The sequence below is a fragment of the Cicer arietinum genome, chromosome 1 (genome assembly GCF_000331145.2).
Source record: "Cicer arietinum cultivar CDC Frontier isolate Library 1 chromosome 1, Cicar.CDCFrontier_v2.0, whole genome shotgun sequence".
NCBI classification, from domain to species: domain Eukaryota; kingdom Viridiplantae; phylum Streptophyta; class Magnoliopsida; order Fabales; family Fabaceae; genus Cicer; species Cicer arietinum.
The window spans coordinates 31,015,581-31,034,074 of record NC_021160.2 but is presented as its reverse complement, the minus strand read 5'-3'; the positions used below and the strand labels follow the sequence as shown (position 1 = coordinate 31,034,074).

General features: G+C 30.0%; 1 long non-coding RNA gene across 1 annotated transcript; it reads left to right on the top strand.

Moving 5' to 3' along the window:
- Positions 1–1,601: 1,601 nt before the first annotated feature.
- On the top strand, positions 1,602–3,209 carry LOC140919229 (uncharacterized). Its single transcript, XR_012161803.1, has 3 exons — positions 1,602–1,885; positions 1,984–2,158; positions 2,609–3,209. It is a non-coding gene; the product is annotated as an uncharacterized lncRNA (long non-coding RNA).
- Positions 3,210–18,494: the final 15,285 nt, after the last annotated feature.

Sequence of the window (18,494 nt, the reverse complement as noted above, 5' to 3'; positions counted from 1 at the left end):
AGAATCGAATAATTTGTATTTTAAATTTCAAAGTGCGATGAATTAGATTAGATCGAATGGTTGGACCGTATGATTTGTGTTTAAAATTTCAAAGCGAGACTAATTAGATTAGATTTAACGGTTTGATCGTATAGTTTGTGTTTAAAATTTCAAAGTATGACTAATGAGATTAGATCAAACGGTTGTATTGTATAATTTGTGTTTAAAATTTCAAAGTGCGACTAATTAGATTAGATCGAACGATTTGAAAGTATAATTTGTGTTTAAAATTTTAAAGTACGACGAATTAGATTAGATCAAATGGTTGGATCGTATAATTTGTGTTTACAATTTTAAAGTGCGACTAATTAAATAATATCGAAAGGTTGGATCGTATAATTTGTGTTTAAAATTTCATTGAGCGACTAATTAGATTAGATTTAATGGTTGGATCGTATAATTTTTTGTTTAAAATTTCAAAGTGCGATTAATTAGATTAAAATTAGATTAGTTCAAACGGTTGGATCATATAATTTGTTTTGAAAATTTCAAAGTGAAACTAATTAGATTAGATCGAATAGTTGAATTATATAATTTGTGTTTAAAATTTTGAAGTACGACTAATTAGATTAAAATTAGAGTAGATCCCACAGTTTAATAGTTTAATTTGTGTTTAAAATTTCAAAGTGCAAGTATGTGAATATATCAATGATTTGATCGTATAATTGGTGTTAAAAGTTTCAAAGCACGACTAATTAAATTAGATAAAACAGTTGGATCGTATAATTTGTGTGTAAAATTTCAAAGTGTGACTAATTAGATTGGATAGAATGATTGGATCGTATAATTTGTGTTTAAAATTTTGAAGTGTGACTAATTAGATTAAATAGAACGGTTGGATGGTCTAACTTGTGTTTAAAATTTCAAAGTACGAATATCTAGATTAGATCGAACAGTTGGATCGTATAATTTGTGATTAAAACTTCAAAGTGCGACTAATTAGATTAGATCGAACGGTTTGATCGTATATTTTGTGTTTAAAATTTCAAAGTATGACTAATTAGATTAGATCGAACGGCTGGATCATAAAATTTGTGTTTAAAATTTCAAAGTGCGACTAATTAGATTAAATCAAATGGTTTGATAGTATAATTTGTGTTTAAAATTTTAAAGTACGACTACTTTGATTAGATCGAACTGGTGGATCGTATAATTTGTATTTAAAATTTTAAACTGTGACTAATTAGATTAGATCGGATGGTTGAATCTTATAACTTTTGTTTAAAATTTTAGAGTGCAACTAATTAGATAGATTGAACGGTTAAATCGTATAAGTTGTGTTTAAAATTTGAAATGCGACTAATTAGATTAGATCAACTGTTTGATATCATAATTTGTGTTTCTAATTTCAAAATACGACTTATTAGGTTAGATTAAAAAGTTGGATGGTATAATTTATGTTTAAAATTTCAAGTACGACTAATTATATTAATACTAATAAAAATATTAGATATTAATAATATATAAATATATAAATATATAAATATATTAGATATTAGACTAATTATATACTTGGTTGTGATCATAATATTTGCATCGTTTTGTAGCCTGGGTTACCTTGTTTTGGCAGTATGTGGGAAGGCACAGACATAAACGTGGACATGTCATGGATTGTCATTGGTTTGTTGTTATAGGCACTACTTGTAAACGTGCATTGACCTTTACATGTTAAAAATAACGTTGACATACATGAATAGATTCATACTATGTCCAACTTAAAAATATTGCAAGGTAACCTAATACATCGAGTGATATTGAGTTTCAATTAAGGTTAAAGATGGAGCAAAGCAACATGTACTTTTTTTTCTCTTTTGGGTGAACATCAACATGAAGCTCCAAATAATGTGTAAGTAATATACACTATACATGTTATTTGGTAAGTTTTGTTAACAATAAATGAAATGCTTATTCCTAATGAATAATTTTGTAAAATTTATGTTGTAGCAATTAGAAGGAAATGGTTGATGTTCACAGTAACTGTTTTGTCACCAAATTAAGTGATGTTGAAAATGTTGATGCAATTGAAAGTTGTGTTGCAACTCTTATTTTGTTGGAGGATGTAATGAAGGTAATTCAAAACCTCACACAAGTTCTTGAAAACATTACGAAGAAACAAGAGGTAGGACACTAAAAAAATTGTGTCTTTCATTTTTAAACTTTATTCATAACAATGTCATATTTTTCTAATTATCTATAGGAAACAAGTGCTGAACTTGGTGATATTAAGGCTACTTGTGAGACCATTTACGCATAAGTGAAAGTTTTGAAACTCATTGCGTGTGAACTCCACATGAAGATATGAATTCATTCAATAAAGAGACTTTGAATGAGGTTATAGAACCTTATACATATGACAATTTGAACCAACTTGGTTGTGACTTAGAACAAAATATCTTAAAGCGTAAAAGTGAGGTGCATAGTGAAAAAAATCTTTCAACATTAAACCATGTTTTTCAAAACAATTTTAAAAATCCACCTTTTTCATGCAAACCAACTTTGTCAAGTGCTTGGTGGAAGTCCCAAACTTCATTAACTAAAAAAATGAATGCCCCCAAAATTTTATTTGCAGAAGTGATTTTAAGAGGACAACAAAATATGTTGCATCACCAGCTAAGGATTATGTGCAAATCAAAAAAAGATTGTTTCAAACTCCACCAAACTTTAGCTCAGGACAGGGTTCAAAGTTTCAAATGGTTGCGTTTGGAAATGGTGATAGGGAAACTATCGATCTGAAATCATGATGTGAAAATTGGAGGAGGTGTTATGCAAAGAAAAAAAGAAAGCCTCCACAAATATCATTCAAAAGGTAGTTAAATGTGTCATTTTTAAGGTTATTATAAACTGTTGGGAAAAATCAGAGATAATTAGCGATAACTATAAACGCACTTTTTAACGTGGAAAACTTTCTTCAAATTGAGACAATAAAAACCACGGGAGCTAGTCCAGTAAAACTTCCACTATAATAATTAATGGGTACACAAAGAGTCTTCCTAATAACAATAGGGAATATCAATTAACAATAACAACCCTATAACAACTTTTTAACAACCTTATAACAACCTTCCACTAAAGTGGGTATGCCAAAGTAACTCTCAGAGAAGATAAAACTACTCAAATTATATATTAAAATAAAAAACTCAGTGGTAGGAATAACATACTAATTTTGTAGATCAAACGGAGCACTTAGGGATTTCTAAATCCCTTTTATTACCTTCAAGTGGGTCAAGCCCATTAAAATATTTTTTTTATTTTTTCTTTTTATTTCAATAATAATAATAATACTAGTAAAATTGGTGGGTTCCACTTGAGGAGTGAGCCCACCCAACAAATCTCCCCCTCACGACTCAAGTGGGAAGGTACTGCTCAACCATGCCAGCTTTCTTTCTACAGCATATCATCTTCGACACAGGTAAGGTCTTTGTCATCATATCTGAACCATTCTCATCAGTATGAATCTTCTCAATTAAAAATGACTTCATTTCCAGTGCATCTCGTATCCAATGATACCGCACTTCAATATGCTTCAACTTTGCATGAAAAGTCGAATTCTTGCTGAGATGGATCGCACTATGACTGTCACATAATAACATAAACTTATCTTGCTTGAGGCCTAACTCATGTAGGAATTTCTTCATCCACAAGAGTTCTTTGGAAGCTTCAGTTGCTGCAATGTACTTAGCTTCAGTAGTAGACAAAGCAACACACTTTTGTAGTCTTGATTGCCAAGACACAGCCCCCCTGCAAAAGTCATCATATAACCAGAAGTAGATTTTCTAGAATCAAGATCACCTGTCATATCTGCATCTGTGTAGCCATCCAACACAGGTTCATCACCTTCATAGCATAAACACACTTTGGAAGTGCCTCTGAGGTATCTGAGAATCCACTTCACTGCTTGCCAATGATCTTTACCAGGATTAGAGAGAAATCGACTAACAACTCCAACTGCATGAGCAATATCTGACCTTGTGCATACCATAACATACATCAAACTACCAACTGCGGATGCATAAGGAACCTTCTTCATCTCTTCTTTGTCTTTCTCACTTGTAGGACATTTATCAGAATTCAATTTAAAATAAGTAGCAAGTGGAGTACTAACAGGTTTGCAATTGCTCATGTTGAGCCTCTCTAGCACCTTCTCAATATAATTATATTGAGACAACCACAATTTATTATTCTTCCTGTCACGAGTAATTCTCATACCCAGAATTTGCTTTGCAGGACCTAAGTCTTTCATTGCAAAAGACTTGTTCAAATCTTTCTTTAAAGATTGAATCTTCTTAGTGTCATGACCAACAATCAACATGTCATCCACATATAATAAGAGAATAATATAATCACCATCAGAGAATTTCTTGATAAACACACAATGGTCAGATGTAGTTTTACCATACCCATGTTTCTCCATGAAAGAATCAAATTTCTTGTACCATTGTCGAGGTGCTTGCTTGAGCCCATACAAACTTTTCTTTAATTTACACACAAGATGCTCTTTACCTTTGACTTCGAAACCCTCTGGTTGATCCATATAGATCTCTTCCTCCAAATCACCGTGAAGGAATGCAATTTTCACATCAAGTTGTTCAACTTCTAGGTTCAAACTAGCTGCTAACCCAAGCACAACTCGAATAGAGGACATCTTCACCACAGGTGAAAAAATTTCATCAAAGTCAATACCTTTTCTCTGATTAAAACATTTCACAACCAATCTTGCTTTGTATCTTGGTTGAGAACTATTCAGGTGTATTATCATAACACGTTCTTCATGTTAAAATGCCTTAAAATGCATATATTAGTAAGTATAACAATAGTTTTATTAATAATATTGCGCTTAATTTTCTTTATATGTGTGCTTGTTAAGTTGTGCCTATTTTATACATATTTAATTGATTTAGTAGCTTATATAAAATACTGATGTTATATTTATTTATTTTTTTTATTTTAAGTATTTCATAATATAATAATATTTTAATTTGATTTTTTGAAAGATATTATTTTAGTGACAAATAAATAATAACTAATATAACTTCATAAATAATAACTAATACATATATATATATATATATATATATATATATATATATATATATTTATAAAAGGACAAATATAACTTCATACTAAGTAATTAGTGTTACAGTAGAAAAGTTGAAGAGCAGTCACACCTAGAGAGAAAAAGGAAAAAAAATTGATATCGGTCATCGATCACTGTTCAAAAAATTATCTCCATTTTTTGTCTTCAAATTACAGTAAGTTGTGTCATTCATTTAGTTAATCAATTACACACATTTCCACAAATTTTTAACCTTCTCAATTTCTCTCTAAAATATCTGACTTCTCCGTTAATGGAATCCATGAATTTTGCACCATTCTTCCTCATCGTAAGTCTGATTTGTGTCAAACCAACGCCAAAACGATCGTGTGAAAAGTGACTATATTATACGCTGATTGGTTTTCTGATTTATGGTAAGTTTCCTTGACCCAATTTAGAAATTTAGTTTTTAAAGTGTGTTTTCATAATTTATTTTTGACATTTGCCCATAAACTGTCGAGTTAGATCGATTGAAGGACAAAAAGTCAAAGAACAAAAGCTATAAGCTGGTGGAATCATATTCTTGTGCGAAAGCATCGGAATAAGGTAAGGATTTAGAGAGCGTTTGAACTCATTAGTATAATATATTGTAAGATGAACGGAAAAATCGTATTTCCCAAAGATTCATCTGAAGCTTGCTATGTACGGCAATAACCCTTTGAAAGATAAATTAATTAATATGAAAATATGAGGATTGCGAGATTAAAATGTTAAATAGAAATGTTTATAAGGTGTTGATTGATATAATTTTGGATAATTGTGTGGTATTTGATATTTGGTAATATTGCAATGTGGGATGTCAAATGAAATTATGTGCATATGTTTGAATAGACGAATTTATGTGGTGTGATGATAAAAGAAAGGTACATTTTATGATATATGTTCATGTAATGATAATGATGATTTTTGATTGATGATAGTGATGTTATAAATTTGTGATGAGTATATACGATGATCATAATTATGTATGATTAATGATGTTATAAAATTGTGATAAGAGTATTGAAGTACCCCATAATTAATGAAATAGTGATAATTCCAACTTGTGCTAAAGATGATACTCTTAATGGAGTACTCTAGGCTAACAAGGGGAGATAATAGATGTTGAGAATATTTGAAGTTGATGTGAATTTTTGAAGTGGAGATTATTTTGTCATCATATAGGTAGGGTCTGACAAGCCTAATGATTCCGGGGAAGTACATCTGAATGTACCTGATTGTGGCGGTCTGCTGTCGAGCCTTAAGGCAAGACTGTTAGACCTTGGATCTATTCGGATGGAGAATTTCTATGCGACTTGGAGTTAGCACTTCAAATGTCGAGAGCTACCATATGTAACACCCCAAATTTTATAATAAACTATTTTATTAATAAAATATTATTTTAAATAATTAATTTGGTGTTAAAATTATTTTAGAATACATGTTGATAAATTTTGTGATTAGTTTTCATTATATGGGTGCTTTAGATGATGTGCTACTTTTATACATATTGGACTAAATGAGTAATCTAAATAACAAATATTATATTTTATATATTTTTTATAATAATATTTTAGTGTAATATTTTAAAGAATAAGATTTTTGGCGATTTTATGCATATACGTGTGTACACAATTAATAAGATATTTTACGATGCATTTGATTGATGTTAAGTGTAGGCGTAGTTATATTCCAATTATTAATAATTATTTTCTATCTTTAGTAATTTATTTTATAAATAATTATCTTGAGATAGTAGTAATATTGTATTTGATTTTCTTGATTTTTATTTACTTGTTATGACATTGTGATTTTATATTTATTTTATATTTATTTTAAATTAGTAATTAATATAAAGTGTTGATGTTATATTTATTTATTTTATAATTTCAAATATTTTCTAACGATGGTAGTAATTTAATGTAAGTATTTGGAAAAATAAGCATAATTATAGTGATTAATTTGAATTTAAAAGACTAATTATTTTATTTTATAAAATATTAGTTTTGAAATATTAATAATATTTTATTAAGGAAATTGTGTTTTTTTTTAAATAAAATAAAAGTAGTAATAGTAAAACCTAAAATGAGACTAATGAGCTTGACCAATGTAAAGGATTTAAATCTTTAATTGTCTTAATAAATTAAAATAAAAGAAATAAGAGAGGGAGCTTGCCGCCTAAAACCACGAGGAAACCAACAACACCTTATCGTTTGACACCGATTGATAACTGTTCTAGAAAACTTTCTCTATTTTTGTCCAAATTTGAGTATAACATTTCATTCATTTAGCTAGTCAATTAAACACAATTTTCCAAATTGTTAACAACTTCAATTTCTCTCTAAAATATCTGACTTCTCCATTTGTAGAATTCATTATTTTGCATTGTTCTTCTTCATCGTAAGTCCAATTTGAGTGAAACCAACACCAAAACGACCGTGTTAAACATGACTATATTATCCACTGATTGGTTTTTTGATATATGGTAATTTTACTTGACCGAATTTCAAATTTAGTTTTTAGAGTATCTTCTCATAATTTATTTTGACGTTTACCCATAAACTGTTCAGTTAGATCGATTGTAGGACAAAGAGTCAAAGAACAAAGATTGTTTACTTGTGGAATCATATTTATGTGTGAAAGCGTCGAAATAAGGTAAGGGGTGAGAGAACGTTTGAATTCATGAGTATAATATATTGTTAGATGAACGGGAAAACCGTATTTCCCAACGATTAATCCAGAGCTCGCTACGTACGACAATAGCCCTTTGAGTGATAAATTAATTAATGCACAAAATGGAAATTGTGAGATTATAAAGTGTTGATTGATTCGTTAAATGTGCGGTATTTAATATTATTGTGATATTTGATTTAATTTCGTTAAATGTGTGTCATTTGATATTATTGTGATATTTGATTTAACTTTGTTAAATGTGTGACATTTGATATTATTGTGATATTTGATTTATTTTCGTTAAATGTGTGATATTTGATATTATTGTGATATTAAATATGGAATGAATTTTGTGTATATTTTTTATTAGACAGGTTTAGGTGATGTGATAATAAAAGGTGGATGCATTTTGATAAGCTTATGTGATTATGATGATGTATAATTAATAATAATAATGTTATAAATTTGTGATACGTCTATGTGATGATGTATGATTGATGAGAGTGATGTTATAAGATTGTGACGAGTTTATGTCATGATGCGTGATTAATGGTAGTGATGTTATTAGTTGTGATGAGAATATTGAAGTAACCCCATAGTTGATGAAATAGTTGTGATTCCAATTTGTGTTTGAGATGACTGTCTTAATGGAGTACCATAGAGCAACGTGGGGAGAAAATAAATATTGAGAATTTGTGAAGTATAGATTATTATGTCATCATATAGGTAGGGCCTGACAAGCCTAGTGATTGTGGGGAAGTACAAATAAATGAGCCTGATCGTGGCGGTCTGGTGGGGAATTCCTAGGTTGACTTGGAGGTAGCACTCTAAATGTCGGGAGCTACCATACAACATAGGTTTACCTCGACTGTTGCGTAGATGTGTCTCGGGTTGAGTTGAGGGGATCTATAAGGACATGGCCAATTTGAATTATCCGTCCACCGGAATGGTGGCATAGTATCAAGTCTCCTAACCAAGTATTTCAGAGTTAGAATGGTACCACGTTGTGAAGTAGAGTCTAAGCTCATGCATAACATTGCATTTTCTTGTGATCGTTTTGTTGTGATTAACATGTATTGTGTGTGATAATAATTCTGAGATGATTTGATATTATAGTGAAATGTATGGATTTTCCATGATTTTGACTATATAATGTGATGTTTTTCCTTGAAGAATGTTTATGTTATAATACGGTTTATTGGTGATAATTGTGTGTTCTTCTTACTTATATTATACTATCAACATGATTTCAAAACTCACCTCCTTCATTGTTTGTATTTGACTGGCTTGGCCCTACGTTTGCAAAATCGTAGTTATGACAGGTTAATGAGTCTTGAAGTTCAAGTTCGGGAGAAACCCCACTCTGATAGGTGATTCTGGGAATTAAAAGTTGCAATGTGTATTTTACATAAGTAATTACAAATGATTTTTTAAATAAAAACTTAGCGCTAGTAAGTCTTGGGAATTAAATTAAGAAATTTTAGTTAAATCAATTTTATAGAGATTGCCCTGTTTTATAAGTGAAAAAAAATAGAATTTAAAGTATTCCTTTTGATTTTTTGAGAAACGTGATATCCTAAATTAGTTATAAATTTTTTTATTTTCTTGAACATATTTTCTTTATCCGCTGCGAATTTTGTTCAATTAATTTAGTATTAAATAATTATAAATGTTATTTTGAGGTTTATGGTATCACACCATACAACACACATTTACCTCGACTTTGCGTATATGTGTCCCAGGTTGAGTTGAGGGGATCTATGAGGGCATGACCAATTTGAATTGTCCGTCCACCGGGATGGTGGCATAGTATCAAGCCTCATAACCAAGTACTTCAGAGTTAGAATGTACCGCATTGTGAACTGGAGTTTAAGGTCATGCGTATCATTGAATTTTATTTTGATTGTCTTATTGTGATTAATATGTATCGTGTGCAATAATACTTTCTCTTAGATGATTTGATGTTTTAGTGAAATATATTAGTTTTCGTTGAGTGATTTTGACTTTATAATGTGATGATTTTCCTTTAATAATGTTTGTATAATAATATAGTTTATTTATGATTAATTGCGGGTCCTTCTTAATTATATTATAATATTAACATGGTTTCAAAATTCACCTCCTTCGTTGTTTGTGTTTGACTAGCTTGGCCATGTGTTTGCGAAATCGTAGTTATAACATGTTAATGAGTCTTGAAGTTCATGTTTGGGAGAAACCTCGCTATGATAGGTGATACCACGAATAAGCGTTGTAATTTGTATTTTACTTTTATTTATTTTATTAGAAACGATTTTTTGTATGACAAATGTGAAATGTGATATACTAAACAACTTGTAAAAGTTTTGTTTCTCACTTAAAGAGTTTTTATTTATCTGCTGCAAATGTTTTATAAAAATATGGTGTAAGTTATTATATATTATTTCGGAGTTTAGGATGTCACATTAGTGGTATCAGAGCAGGTTTATCAAATCAGGCCGAGTGAACCGAGTGTCGGTTTAGTGTTAGTTAAATGCCAGTCATGTTAGTTGTTATTCTTGTGTATTAACTATTTACTAGATGCTAAATCGTGTGTTGCGCGGGTATATTTTTATTTATTTAATTTAAGTGGATTTTTAGAAAATTAATATGAAGTTTTATGTTCCAATTACCCAATGATCCACAATTTAGTAGTTATATCAATAATATATATACAATTGTATCAATGTAATTTATAGAAGAGAAGTATTGTTGTTAGACGAATGACTTGAATCAATAAGTAATGTATTAATATTGAGATCGACGGATGTGTCAAATGTTGAAGTAATGTATTTGATAATTGAAATTAAGAGATAAATTCAATTGATATACAATTGAATTGTAAAGTATGTAGAAGGACATACTCTTCGTTAGAGGATGTAATATGCTCGACCACAATTTTTTTTTAACTGTTGTCTTGATTGTCTCTTCATCTGATGATGATATGTGAATATTTTTATTGCTCTATTATACCTTGATTTTTCTATTTATCATTATCTTCATCTCCATACTTCACTTCTTCATGTATTTTACATGTTTATTTTATATCTCTTTCGTTATTTGAGTTGGACTTTGTCGGTTACGGTGACTTGTTTCCTATTTATCCTCATATCAATCATTTTAGTCCGAGTATTTTTGTAGGCTTGTCAACAACATAAACTTGCTCTTCATGTCCAACAACATGTAGTGATAAATTTTTTTGAAATTTAAAATGATCCAATTTGTCATTTTTGTTCATATTTTAATTATTTTCCAATTCAATGACATATATCTTTTAAACATGATTAGAATTTACTTGAGTCAAGCTTTTTCTTACTTGACAAGTGATCATCTATTTGATAAGAAGAAGTGAAATGAATGTTGAGAAAACAAGAACATCTTCAATCAAAGCTGAAGAGTAGAGTGGTGCATCTCCTTCCTCCACCCCAATGAAAGAATTTGCGGAAAAAATTAATGTCTTCTAGCCCATTGTTATAGTAGTCTGCATCAGTAGGGCTTGCCCTTCCCCAATTGGACTTATTCGCAACTTCCACTGCAACTTGTAAGATACTCAATATATATTGCATTGAAGTAAAACTAAGAATATGAGACACAGAAAGCAAAGTGACACTTAAAAACAACTAAAGAAGAAAAAGAGTTTAGAAGAGTGAAGGACAAAATTATTGATGTATAATTGTACCTTGTCATGGAATTAAGTCACTATGAGCCAGATTGATTTCAAAGATTGCATAGAACATAATTGAACTTATGGCGGACAAAATCTGAGAAGCAGCAAAATCAGAAACGGACAAAGAGAAGGAATTTTTTTGTTGCAACGATCAAACCTATACCTCTTCCGGGGTATCTTTGGAGCAGAGTCGCCCAAGGTATCTTTAGAGTAGAGTCGACGATTTCGAAGAGTTACCTCTAAGGGACGTCGAAGAAGATGATTTTGCAAAAGATGATTTTGCGAGGATGACGAAGCAAAAGCGGACATTGATTGAGGCGTACACAAGAGGGAAGAAGAATGTTGGAGGAAGCCATTAAAAAAATTAAGGATTAGAGGGATTAAAAGAGGGAAAATTATTTAGAAACTAAGTAGAGGAAAATGAGGTGAAATATAAAAACACAAGAAAACTCTCTAAAAACCTAACTCTAAAAATCAATCATAGTTCAACATCAATTGAAAATACCACATGTAACTCTAATAAGCATGAACAAGTATTTTATGATTTTCTTGCTAATGGTATGGAAAGACGCAAATATGCTTCTATGATTTATGGAGTTAGTAGAAATGGTAAAAGAGGTATATGATTTGAAAAAATTATAACTGAACCTAAACCTACTCCCTCTGATATCTTTTATACTGTTGGCTCTAAGAAAGGTCACTCCAAATTATCTTTTCCCATGTTAAATATAAGGAAAGACAAGAAACCTTCTAAGAATAACAAACCAGAACCCAACCAAATTTGGGTACCTAAGAACAAAATTATTTTTGTTGCAGATGTTCTCAACAATCAAGTTAAAACACCAATCATGGTACCTGAACAGTGGATGCTCACGACATATGACAGGATAAAAGTCTATATTCCAAGAACTAATTTTGAGCAAATGAGGCACAATGATTTTTGGAGGAAAGCAAAAAGGCCAAATCCTTGGTCATGGTATAGTTGGTAATGGTACTTCCCCTTCTACTAAATATCTCTTGTTCGTTAAAGGTCTTAAGCATAATTATTAATTATTAGTCAGTTAAGTGATAATAATTAAGATATTATCAATCAAAAAAATGCAAGACAATTAATCAGAAAATAACATTTACAAGATTTACAAGATAAATCTATTTAGTCTAGAGAAACAAGAGGTTAAGTGTCTTTTGTTAGTAAATAAAGAGAAACTAATTTGGTACAAAATATTAGGTCATGCAAACCTTAGATTAATTTCAAAACTGAATAAACTTCAACTAGTTAGAGGTCTACCAAAGCTTAGTTACAAACATGAAATTATGTGTGAAGCTTGTCAAAAGGAAAAACGAACAAAAAACTTTTTTACCCCTAAGAACTTAGTCTCTACCTCAAAGCCCCTTAAGCTCTTACATATAGATCTCTTTTGGCGAAAACAGCATCTCTAAGTGGAAAGAAATATGACTTTGTAATAGTAGATGATTATAATAGGTGGGCATGGATAAATTTTTTAAGAAGTAAGGATGAATCCCACAAAGTGTTAATCACATTTTGCAAAGAACTAATGAATGAAAAAGGTCTTAAGATTGTAACAATTAGAAGTGATCATGGAGGAGAATTTGAAAACAAGTTCTTTGAAATTTTTTGTGATGAAAATGGAATCTCTCACATCTTCTCCTCTCCTAAAACTCCCCAACAAAATAGAGTTGTAGAAAGAAATAATAGATCACTCAAAGAAATGGCCAAACCCATGTTAAATGATATGAATGTTGCAAAACACTTTTGGGATGAAGCAATTAATACTACATCTTATATTCAAAATAGAGTCTATATTAGATCTATATTGAATAAAACAACATATGAATTGTGGAAAGGTAAAAATCCTAACATCTCTTATTTTAAACAATTTGGTTGTACTTGTTATATGTTTGGATCTAGATATCAAAAGTGTACCTTCATTGGATACTTTGAAAGATCCAAGGCTTATAAAGTGTTTAATAGGGAAAGTCATATTGTGGAAGAATCCATGCATGTCAAATTTGATGACAAACAGCTTGACGTTGAAAAGTCAAAGCTAGATGATGATGGTGCAACTTTATTAGAATCAAAGGAAGTAGATGCAGACAAACTAAAAGAATTGAAAAATCAGAGGATGCAAGCAAATCAGAAGAATATGACAAATCTTCAAAGGATGAATCTGATCAAGTTAGAAATAGTCAAGATAAGTTAGAAGAAAGTTTGGATAGAAGTACCAGTCATCTCATCCTGAAGCTCTAATAATTGGAAGTGCAAGTGATTCTTTAAGGACCAGATCATCACTTAAAGATACCGGTTTGTTTGGCTTACTCTCATCAATTGAGCCTACCTCTATTGATGAAGCATTGGCAGATCATAGTTGGATTCTTGCCATGCAAGAAGAATTAATGAATTTGAGAGGAATGATGTTTGGGATCTAGTACCTAGACCATTGAAGAACATTATGGGAACCAAGTGAGAGTTTAAAAATAAGGTAAATGAAAAAAGTGAAGTAGTCAGAAACAAGACAATGGGCTGACAAATTCACCAAACCACTAACTGAAGATAGGTTTGATTTAATCAAGAAAAACCTAAACCTTACATTTCTACTTGACTGATGTTGTGATAACTTCAAAATAGTTTAGATTTACATTAGTTTTATATATTTTCTTGTAATTTGTTATACACATGTTATTCAAATAAAAAAAAAATAAAAAAAGAAGACAAAAAAAAAGAGAAAAAGAAAAAAGAAAAAAAAAAGTTTCACTTTCAAGTATTTTTGTTTGATGATAAAAGGGGAGAAAGATATTTGATAACGTGGAGCGAAAATGATATTTAAACTTAGGGGGAGCCATAAGTTAGGGGGATTTAATGAAATCCAAAGAAAAGTTCTAACCAAAAATACTAGTTTTGTCATCATAAAAAGGGAAAAATTGTTGGTACCAAGTTCATTTTATACTTAGAGTTTTATGATAACAAAAGTATTTCATGAGAACAATATATTTTACTTCAAATAGTATGAAAGAAGATATGGTCAAGATTTGTAAAAGATTTGAAGAAGATTTGATGAAGATTCATCTACGACAAAATATGAACAAAATCTATCTGAAGAATTTACAAATACAATCTGAATAAAATACAAACAGAATCAAACTGAAGAATTTACAATCTCAATCTAAACAAAAAAGGAACATAATCAATTTGAAGAATTTACAAATGCAATTTGAACGAAATACAATTCAGCATTAAACAATGACTAAATTGAAGCCCAAACTTGAACTATTAATTGACACTCAAGGCTGAAGAAGAAAATCCTCAAAAAACAGAAAAGAGTAGTCTTAGAGTTGAAAGAGAGAAATACTTGTTCAAGATATAAATATTTTCTGAGTGTTCTTTTTTTAAAGTGTGAGAGTTGTTATTATTATCATCATCATTTTAGAAGCAACTATTCAAGTTCCAATCATTTGTATCCAACCCGATAGTGGTTTAGTTCCTTCTTCAATTTGGGGTTTTCAGGTTGTTAGGAGAAGATATGGCTTGTAGGGTCAAGGTGGTTACTTCCTCAAAAGTCAAGTTGTTTGGGAAGAATGGTTGAGAGGGTCAGATGCTTTGTGAACTAGTGGATTAAAGCCTTGTGAATGAGGCGACTGGATGTAGTCAAGTTAGTGGTGAACTAGAATAAATTTACGTGTGAAATTATTTATGCTTTCATTGCTTGTACCTCTAAATCTGATTGCTTCTACTCCAAGTAAGTCACCAAAACCAAACTAGTTTATTTATTTATAAATTATTAAAGAATTGTCAACTTTGACAAACACAACTCAACTCCCCTTCTCGTGTTTGCACGTTCAATTACGGCGTATGACGTAGTCCAACCTATTGGCTTAGTGTTAGGGTACCCTATAGAGATCTTGGGTATTGCATCAAACATCCTCATCATTCTATATTGGTGTCTCTGCTATCGACTTCTTAAGGAATAGAAAGAAATATGCCAACCTCAATAAAAAAAAACTTTTCCTCAACACTAAAGTACATGGGTTAGGATTTTGATACAATTCAAAAAATGGGAATGAAAGGTAACCATATCAATCATCCTCAAACTCAACTCAATTTATTCATAATTATATCCTATGATTCAATTATAGGCTATTAGTTGATAGAGGGGTAGATACATACAACATGTTTTTCAATGTAGTAGAAACACTTTTGTGTGTGTGTGTGAGTGACGATATTTGAACACATTTTTAAACACAAATACAAGTGACCCTTCATACAATCACTCTCTTCATTTTTTCACTTTTTTTTTTATATCTTCCTCTACAAAAATGAACCTCACACATTCATCTTCTCTTTCTTCCATAATTCCTCCTTCTTCCTTTGATTTACTGATTTGAATTAAATTTTTTATCTTCCTCTACAAAAATGACCCTCCATGCAACATTATCTCCTCACTTGCAATGTAACTTTTCATTTCATTCTTTCCCACAATGTTGATTTTCAAATTTTGTCTTTCGTAAACCTAGTTAATGACTTAAAACAAGATATAAATCTGGTTAATGACTTAAAACAATATGGTTCATTCCTTTCACAACTTGGTTAATAGAACAATATAATCTTGTCATTCTAATCAAACAATATAATCTGGTTAATTGCTTTAAGAAACATGGTTAATAATGTGAACAACTTGGTTAATGAATTTGAACTGAAAACTTGGGCATTCTAATCAAACAAAATATGAATTTGGTTAATGACTTAAAACAATATGGTTAATTCCTTGCAAAACTTGGTTAATGGATTTGAACAGAAAATTTGGTAATTCTAATCAAACAATATAAATCTGGATAATGACTTAAAAAAAAGTGAAAAAAGAGAGATAAAAAGGGAGAAAGTAAAAAAAAAAAAAAAAAGAGAGATGATATTAAATGAAGAGAGAGATTGTTTAAAAATATGTTCAAATATCATTGCTATATATATATATATGGAGAGAGAGAGAGAGAGAGAGAGAGAGAGAGAGAGAATGAACACGCAATACTAGTGCCGAAAAAGAAAATGAACGAGAGTAACAGTTGCATAGTTGAAAGGAGAAATTAGGAGTAGTCATAAGTTAGTAAGAAAAATAAATTCAGTGTCGTAAGATAGCAGTCGTGACATAAAAGTAGGGGTATTACAAAAACTAAAAACTGAATCATATTGTGGAACTGAACTGAACTGAACTCATTTATAAAAATTGAGAACCAAATTGTTTTCGAACTGAATTTTTAAAACTAGAACTGAATCGAACCGGTTTTCAATTTGAAAAAACCAAATCAAACTGCTTTTCTGTTCAAAATAACTAAACCGAACTACATTTTATTTCAAAAAACTAGATCCGAATTTGATTTTTAGAAGTAATTAGGGGTAATTATGTAAAATTTGGCCTCTACGAACAAAAAAACTAAGTTAATCCGATTCAGTTCGATTCAAAGTAATAAACCAGTTCACCAGTTTATAAAACGTTCGATTTGGTTTTTTCAATTAAAAACCGGTTTGGTTTGATTTTTTCAAACTGAAAACCAGTTTGGTTCAATTTTCAAACGGTTTTAATTCAGAATTGAATTTTGCCTACCCCTACATATAAATGAGCTCTAGGCTGTGCACGTTCCAGCAGTAGATGATTTTGTAGTAAATTGAATTCAATTTTACTCAAATTTTAGTAAATTGTTTTTACCTTTGAGTTTAATTCATTAACATATTTTTTAGCAGTTTTACTTTTTTTTTTTTTAGTCAGATTAGTCTATCTTTGTCTTAATTATTGTTTTAGTATGTTATTTTATCAATTGACCAAATTGGTCATTCTACTTTAAAATTTGATAATTTTAGTGATTCATTCTAATTTTTTAAATTAAAAAATACCGACATGACATACTTTAAATAACGTGACATATGATACGATTGAGTAAAATGATTAACATTCATAAAATCACAATAAAACCTCTAAAACCTTAACTTTCAACTTCAATTTTTATTTTTTTTTTAAATTTTTATAATTAAATTAATGAGATATGAATAGTTAATGTATTTATATGATTTTATATCATCAAATGGTCATTTTTTTTAGTTCAAAAATCTGAGGAAGGGATCAAAACTGGCAACTTTTAAAATAGGAGAACCAATTTTATGAATTTATAAAAATAGAGGAACAAAACTGCAATTAAACTTATACCTTTCATTTTTTTTCATACTATGTGAAGTCAAATATATTGTTCTCATAAAATACTTTTATTAACATAAAAACTCTAAGTATAAAATTAACTTGGTTCCAACAATCTCCCCCTTTTTGATGATGACACAACTGTATTTTTGATAACAACTTTTCTTTTAAATACGTTTATTCCCCTAAGTCTAAGTATTTTTTCTCTTCTCATTATTAAACATCTTTCTTCCCCTTTTGTCATTAGACAAAAAGGCTTGAAAGTGAAACTTGATTTTTTTTTTTGGTTTTTGTTTTTAATTTGCCATTTTTTTAATAGAATTAAAATAACATAAACATAAAATTTATCCGAAGTATGAAACTAAACTACTGTAAGTTGGAACAACATCAGTTAGGTAAAAGAATAAGGTTTAGGTTTTTCTTGATGAAGTCAAACCTATCTTCAACTAGTGGTTTGGTGAATATGTCAGTCCATTGATGTTCAGATATACAAATTGGATACTAAGCACACCTTTTTGAACACATTTCCTAATGATATAGGGTTTAATTTCTATGTGTTTAGCCCTAGAATAAGGTATATGTTTTTTGGTTAGGAAAATGGCAAAAGTATTTTCACAATAAATGGGAGTGTTGGTGATCCGTTGTCGCACACGAATCAAATACAATTGATAAAATGTAAATAGAGGTAATAACTCGAATCATTTCGCAAGGACTTCTGATATAATAACAATAACCGAATTGAAAGTTAAAATTAAAAAGGGATTTTTAAGATTTTTGATTTAACAGATGTGCAAAACGATTAATGCACTTATTCGATTTTCAGACCTATCAC